We start from the raw sequence: 8497 nt of genomic DNA on the forward strand, positions 1-8497 counted from the left end.
CATTTGGACATTTGTTATGATGCGCAACCATAACAATAAGGTGTTTTTTACAACTGGGAGCTGCTGATTAACATCTCAAAAGCTCAAATAATATCGCAATTACAGCCCCAAATGCCAAATGAGTTGAAAAGGAGGTGCTATGGATGCATTACCATCTACCTGGTGGTGGTGCTCGAGTGCCTGACCACCGAGATCTTGGAGGTAGTGGGAAACGTGGCTCGTGACAGCGGTAGGACTGAGATAATCCCTCGGAACCTGCAGTTAAGTCCGTGTCAACGAGGGACTCGGCAGGCTGCTGGGAGAAATGGCCATCGCAGGGGGAAGAGTTCTGCCCAGCATTCAGGCAGTCTTGCTGCCCAAGAGGACCGAGAGGTCTGCTTTTTCTGGGTGGATGTATCGACATCTGCATCCAGTTTCTTCGGATCCGCTGTGGGACGTACTGCTGCAAGAGATCCTTCCTGCCTAAAGTCATCAGTATCTAGAACAACTCTAATGAAACTAAGATGATGAGCTAGAACAACAATTTCCCTTTGAGATTAATAAAGTATTTTTGAATTGAATTGAATACAGCACTCGCTTCACTACAGACGCCGCACATTCCCGCCTATCTATCTCTCGCTCCATTATTCCCTCATTCGTGAACAAGACCCCGAGATACTTAAACTCCTCCACTTGGGGCAGGACCTCCTCCCCGACCCTGCGAGGGCACTCTATCATTTCCCAGCTCAAGGAATGATCTGGAAAAGCTGGATGATGGTCCAACAGGATCACATCATCTGCAAATAACAGAAATGGAATCCTGAGGCCACCAAACTGGGCTCCCCCTGGATTGTATTTTTATATTTCTTAACCTAAAATCGTTAAACAGTGGCATTTTTAGCAAAGTGAACAAAAAATAATCTTGTAAATTTGTTTTGAAGTTTTACTTTTTGGCTTTAAAAGAGATTTTTTTTATTCCCCCCCCCGAGTTTTCAAATACATTATTTATGACCCGTGCTGGCAAATTGAGTCACAATAAGAAATTTATTTAAATATTGACTTATTTGTTTCAATTTTTCCATCAGAAAAGCTCCAAAATTTTTCGAAATTTAGTGATTTATCACTTGGCAAAAAGTTTTATTTATTTGAAAACACAACTGTTTATTTGTAATTCCAGTCCTAAAATTTGAAAAGGCAATCCCCACGCTGATGCCAAGCATTATATGAAGGGATTTCCCTGTGCTATGAAAAACTGGCAAAGAAAAAAAATTGCAATTGCATAGGTAATTAAGAGGTACAAACTGACATATTTATTAAGACACACCTGTTAGAAAAAGTAAATTTAAAGGTAAATTGGGATAGTTTAGAGAAATTGCTAGATTTTTTTCTTGACTAAATTTTATAAGCAAAAATCTGTATTTTTTTTTTAAACTGCAGCTTGCGCTCATTTGGATTATTTGCCAGCATGGAGGCACAATTTTTTGGCAATGTTTGTATTCGGTAGTTACTTTTTGCTATTTTAATTTGTTTTTAATTACTGTATAGGTGTTATCCTCACATGTTCCTTTGCATTTAGTGCTTAATAGCATAACACAGTAAACAATGACCCAAATTAGTTTTATTGTAGCCGGTGGTAAAAAAAAAAAAAAAAGTCCTTTCAGTCTTATTTGACCAAAATCAAAGTAAAGTTGGTGGTTTTTTGTGTGCACATTTGTGAAGCTTCTAAAGTGCTGGGGATACAACGATCCAGGAATGATCTATTCAATGATGGGGATAGGACAAGTTGCCACGGCAACGCTGGCTCTTGATCCCTCAGACCGGCTGTGGCTGGCAGAGAAAAAAAGATGGAGCGGGAGACAGACTGAATGAGATGGAAGGGGGAGGTGAGGCCTCTCACATGGGCTGCTGGAGGACTGCCAGAGGTTCTGACAGCAGCGCAGTAATGAACAGGAAGGATCGAGCCTCATGTAAGAAGTCCTTCGGTGGTGTGAGCCCATCGTGAACTGTCAAGACTGACTCTACTGTACACAACAAGATTAATGTTTACACTGAAATATCAATTTGGATCTGGATGCTCTGTATCAGTCAAAAGAACTCCCCTTGCATGGAAATCCATTTAGAAAATTAATATAAAATCATGCAAACACAGCTTTATTGATCATTAAACTGTTGTTAGCTTTAAACGATAAGGTTATGCCTGATGGAAAAAAAAAATCTTGTACAGTAATTGTGTGTTTGTGTGCACGTATATGAGGTGCCGTTTGTAAAGTTACACAGTCAAAAATTAACATAAATATTTTGGTTTATTTACTAGCCTTTCATAAGAAGAAAAAACAACATTTTTTAAGTCATATTTTCACTGCGTCATTCATACATTTACAAATGTCATAGTTCCTAACTAAATATTTAATTTACAAGTTAAATATTTAGTTAACAAACTAAATACTTGCAAACTAAATGCTTATATCCAAGCTAAATTTAACTTCTTGGTCTGTTGCCTTCATACATCTCCTCCTACATGTCTCTGCGTGAGTGCAGCTACAGCGTGCGCTCTCAGGACATTATTACCTGCAGTGTTCCCTCAGTGAGGACTGAACTTGGCAAAAGATCTTTCTCCTACTCCGCTCCTGTTTCCTGGAATATCTTACAAAAAGATCTGAAGCTCTCTATTGTTGTCGTCATTGTCCACTGTTGTCATCATTCTTTGTTGAAATCAGGTCCCTCTTGTAAATGAGTCCTCGAGGCTCATTGGGATTAACCTGTCTAAATATAGGTTGAATGAAAAACAAAGTTTAATTTACAGACTAAATTAAATTAAGTTAGCAAATTATGTTTATTTTGGAAATTAAATATTTAGTTTGGAAAATATATAGGTCAGAGATAAATATTTAGTTAGCAAATTAAATATTTATTTTGGAAATTAAATGTTCAGTTTGGAAAATATTTAGGTCCGGGCTAAATATTTAGTTAGTAAATTAAATATTTGTTGGAAATTAAATGTTAAGCTTTGAATATAAATGTTTAGGTTTGAGCTAAATATTTAATTAGCAAAGTAAATATTTAGTTTAGGAATTAAATGTTTAGCTTAGAAATTAAATATTTAGTTTGGAAATTAAATATTTAGCTTGGACAATAAATATTTAGTTTGGAAATCAAATGTTTAATTTAGAAAAAAAAATTAGCTTGGAAATTAAATATTTAATTTACACCTAAATATTTAGTTCACTAACTAAATATTTAACTTGCAAGTTAAGTATTTAGTTTGTAAACTAAATATTTAATTTGCAAGCTAAATATTTAGTTTGAATATTTAGTTATTATTTAGAATATACTTAGAATATTATTTAGAATAATAGTTGGAATTATGACATTTATAAATGTATAAATGACATGGTGAAAATATGACTTTGAAAAATAAATCTAGTTTTTTCTTATGCAAGGCTATAAATAAACCAAAAATATTCATGTTAATTTTTGACTAACTTTACTAACGGCACCCCATACATGCATACTTGTTTGTTAGTAGAATATCTCATCAATTATTTGACTGATTTTAGTTAAGCTTTTAGAAATTATTCAATAGCTGTACACCTACAACTTGTTACCTTTTTAGAGTCAACCAAGTTCAAGATGGCTGCCACAGCCAACTTTTCTTAAACGCAAGAAAGGCAGTACTTCATCCAGTTTTACAGATTTTAAACTTAAATTAGGTGAGATTATAGCTGAGCAAAGTCTCAAACAGAAGCATTAAGTTCAATGCACTATGCAGCATCTTTGCCTAAAACCTTGGCGTTAACGTTTGGACTCAAGCCTGTCTGTTAACAAAATATCTCATGAACCACAAGACAGATTTCCATGAAACTCTCAGAAAGTAATCACTGACTGTACACCTACAACTGTTTAACTTTTGGAGTCAACCCAATTCAAGATGGTTGCCACAACTAATCAACTGTGCCATACACAAGAATGGCTCTAGCTCGGTAAATTTTACAGCTGTGGAGCTAAACTTTGGCAAGGTAGTAGCCGAGAGTAATCCTCAACATATACTCAGAGGGCTAACGGATTGTATGAATGCTAAAATAAGAAATGTATTTGAGCTGAATCGGCAAACGACAGAATCTCTGCAAATAATAAGAGAAGATACAAACAAAATGTCTGGGAAAAATAAGAAGCAGAACCAGGATAGAGTTAATCAAAGCATCTAAAAATACCTCTGTTTCTCATGTGCTTTGTCAGCATTGATCTCCACGTTGTATACTGCTGGTCTAATTGGGTCTCTGTGAGGCACCCATTTTACTCAAAGCTTCTTGTTCCGTATTTGCATCTCTAAGACAGAATCAATTATGAGCTGCACTCTGCTGTTTGTTGTCTGTTTTTAAGGGGAAAACCTGGTGACAACGAAATAGACCCAGGGGTGTGAACGCCTCATCTTTTCTCGAGCTGCGTTTCTGAAAACAGGCTATAAATAAAATTGAAAGTAACTCAAAGTAGTTCTGCTGCCACGTCGTTGATATTTTCTTAAGAATCTGTTTTGCTTTAGTCGCTCGGATTGAAACACCGATTCACCGCCGTTGCCGTGAGTTGATTTGCGTGTGTTGTTTTGGAGTTTGTGTGTGTCCCTGACGTTTTAAGCACAACTAAAAATTATAAACACATTTGAAAATTGCAATTACATTTGAAAAAATACAACATGAGAAAAAAAAATGCTATTACATTTGAAGTAATACAACTACATATTAAAAATAGGAAATAAAATTATTGAATCTGAAAAATTGCAACATTATTTGATAAAACACAATTACATTTGAAAAAAAATGCAATTACATTTGAAAAGCTACTACATTAAAAAACACTTTAAAATGTAATTATATTTGAAAAAGTAATTACATAAAAATGCAATTACATTTGAAAAAGGCAATTACATATTTAAAAACTTTATAAAAAAAATCACATTTGAAAAACTGCATTTACAACTGAAAAAATGTAATTACATAACTCAATTACTTTTGAAAAAGGTAATTACATTAGAAAAAAACAAATTTGAAAGAATGCAATTACATTAGAAAAAATGCAATTACATACAAAAATGCAATTACATTTGAAAAGCCACGATTGCATATTAAAAATACAACATTTGGAGGGAAAAAGATAATACCATTTGAAAAATTGCAACATTATTCGATAAAACACAATTATATTTGAAAGAAAAATGCAATTACGTTTGAAAAAACGCATTTGAAAAAATACAATTATATTTGAAAAGCGTAATTACATAAAAACATAATTACATTTGAAAAAATGCAATTACATTTAAAAAAACGAAAACTTCATACTAAAAAACACATTTGAAAAACGCAATTACAGTTGAACAAAAAAACATAATTACATTTGAAAAAATGCCACATTTGAAAAAACATAATTACATTTGAAAAATACGTAATTGCATTTGAAAAACGTAACATTTGAAAAATACGTAATTGCATTTGAAAAACGTAACATTTGAAAAAACACAATTACATTTGAAAAATGCGTAATTGCATTTGAAAAAAACGTAACATTTGAAAAAACACAATGACATTTGAAAAATACGTAATTGCATTTGGAAAAACGCAACATTTGAAAAAACGCAACATTTGAAAAATACGTAATTGCACTTGAAAAAAACGCAACATTTGAAAAAAACGTAATTGCATTGGAAAAAAAACGCAACATTTGAAAAATACGTAATTGCATTTGAAAAAAAACCGCAACATTTGAAAAAATTACATTTGAAAAAAAAATGCAATTACATTTGAAAAAACACAAATACATATTAAATAACACTTTTGAAAAAAACGCTATTACATTAAGCAAAACGGGAAGAGGTGGCAAAGGTGGGAGTTTCAAACGCCCCAGCGTCCAGTCAGCGATGTCTCATGTTTCCACTGGTCCCATACCTTTCCCACCTCTTCCGGTTTTATTTAATGTAATTGTGTTTCTTCAAATGTAATTGCGTTTTTTAATTTGTAGTTGTAGTTTAAACTTCAGGGCCACCGTATTTGTGGCTGAGGACCATCCAGCTGTTCTCATGAATGCAGTTATCATCGTATACAGGAGCGGTCCTGGCTTTGTTCACTTACATCCATAGGAGTTTAATTTTAATCTAAAGGTCAGGCGCTTTTTGGGAGCAGCTGTGTGAGCAAAAGATAAGACTCGAGCTGCGCTCTACAGCTGAAACCTCACAAAGAATGTCACCCAGGTCCCTCAGCAGAAGTCATTATAGGCCAAAGGAATGCTAAAAGCAGAAACGGGACTGGGTAGTGCGCTCACTAGTTTGGCAGTAGGAACTGGCACAGGATGCGGACGGGAGGCCAGGCAGCATCAACAGCAGGAAAAATGAGGTTCGTCTCTGGGTTTTCAGGTTTACTAATAATTTAAAGTGTTTCATCGTGGAAACCAATGCTGGAAACATAACTCCAGAGAAGGTTAAGTGTCCCAGTAAGAAAGTCAGCAAGCACGCCACCTTCCAACTAATCATCTGTCTAAATGGGCTTAGGTATAGAGACAAGGAAGAAATGTTCAAGGCTATTATTTTATTTACATTATGAACACTTTCTAAAAGTATTGAAGCAGGGAATCTTGAAGCATCATCACTGAATGAAGACGTTCACTTTGGATCTTAAAATCTGAATTTTTCCACGGGTATTTGCATATAATCAAAATGTCTTGTTTTGGCTTCTTTTCTTTCTTTTTTTAAGGAACACGTACATAAAGCAAGGAAAAAGGAAAGGAAAGAGGTGGAGAGTGGGCAGGCAGGTTTAAAAAGTAACTGCTGTTTGTCAATAAGCAGCCAGCAGTCGCAGCCCAGTGAGATACTGGTTTTAGTGTTGTTTCTGGACGTCATGAGCTGGTGGTAGGATTTCAGTTTCTCAATGTTATGCTCAAGAAAAACAAACCAGTGCGACTGATTCACTAATGTGATGTTCAGTTGGGTACCTTGGTCCTACCACTGCAGGATTATAACATTTACAGTGAAAAGTTGACAGTTTTTAAAAACAAATTTTAAAACAGTGAATGGACAGAGACAAGGTTGAGAATTTAAACTCTGAACAACCTAATTTATTGTATCTTCCTTGATCTAACACCCGATTTTAAGATGTTTCTGTTTTGTGAATGTGTTTTGGCAATTTAATCCCTCAAACTGCAATTTTAACTAGATTGTGCCGTCTAGATTTTGACCGTATTATAAAATATTGCATAAATAATCACATGGATTTTAATGAAACTCTAAATGATCATTGGATGTACATCTAAATTTGGTAATCACGTGGCTGCAAATACTTAGAATTCAATGAGACCTCAAATGAAAATTTGCATATTTTCTTAAAATATTGGGCTATGTTTGAATTCCCAACTATAAAAGTCACAGCTCAGTGAGACACTGTCTTAACCAAAGTCCAAAATTGTCCCACAACAGTGATCTGCACCAACAAAGTAACGCAACTGGGCACTTACCTGCCTGCCCATTCTCCACCAGTGTCTATTCCGTTTAGACTTTTGAATCTATTGCCTTGAAAAACAAAACAACATAAAAAAGACTGTTTCATAATAGGCAAATAACTGGAAATATTCATATGGTTGACTTTAGTAGACACCAAAATGGCTATAATTCAGTTTATTTTTACATTTATTGAGCTAAAATCAGATGTGCTATTAGCTGAGAGTCATCTCCCATACATATTCCGAGCACTCAGAGATCGGATATTTGTTTATCCTTTGAAATGCACGGTGGTAGGCAACACCCAATTCTTCAAGAAATGCTTGTTTCATCGTATCTGATATCTGCACTAAATTTTTATTTTATATACATTTTTTTTTTTAAATACATTGTTTCATCAAATTACTATGACTTGACAGAGATACAGTAACACTTGGGCTGGTATTTGTATTCTGCCAGTTATGGTGTGAAAATCTATACTTGGTGGGAAGCCAAAATGTTGCCTTGGGGCTCTCACGCATGTTAATCTAGGTGTCGTTATAAATCCTGGAAAAGTTAGAACAGGTCGTAATTACCTTGAATTTTTCTTTGGCGTACCTCCAATGAGTTAAAACTCGCATCAGTCATTTGAAGGACAGCCACGTGAACAAACTCACAAAGAAATGTACACACACACAATCACGAGTCAGAGTCATTCCACTTTGGCACCTCAAGTGGACCAGCAAAGGGACAGAGACATGTACGGGGATCATACATCTCTGGGATGACACCTCTCTTTGGCGATGAGTTGGGCAGTCACAGGCGTTTAGCTGTGATGGCGACACTGACAGAAGGCAAAGCTGCAGTTAAATGGAGAGCTGCCGCCAGTATCTTGAAGTGACACGTGGGTTATCACTGTCACACCAACTCTGCATCCTTGGCATGTATTTTCCATGAACCACCGAACTGAACTCTACATTTCCAAAAAGATAGCAAGACTGTAGATGAGGATACACGAGACAGTTATCCGTGGAAGGGGCCAGCTGTGGGAAAACTCTGGAT

This window comes from Nematolebias whitei, chromosome 23, assembly GCF_014905685.2.
Source record: "Nematolebias whitei isolate Nwh7 chromosome 23, NemWhi1, whole genome shotgun sequence".
NCBI lineage: Eukaryota > Metazoa > Chordata > Actinopteri > Cyprinodontiformes > Rivulidae > Nematolebias > Nematolebias whitei.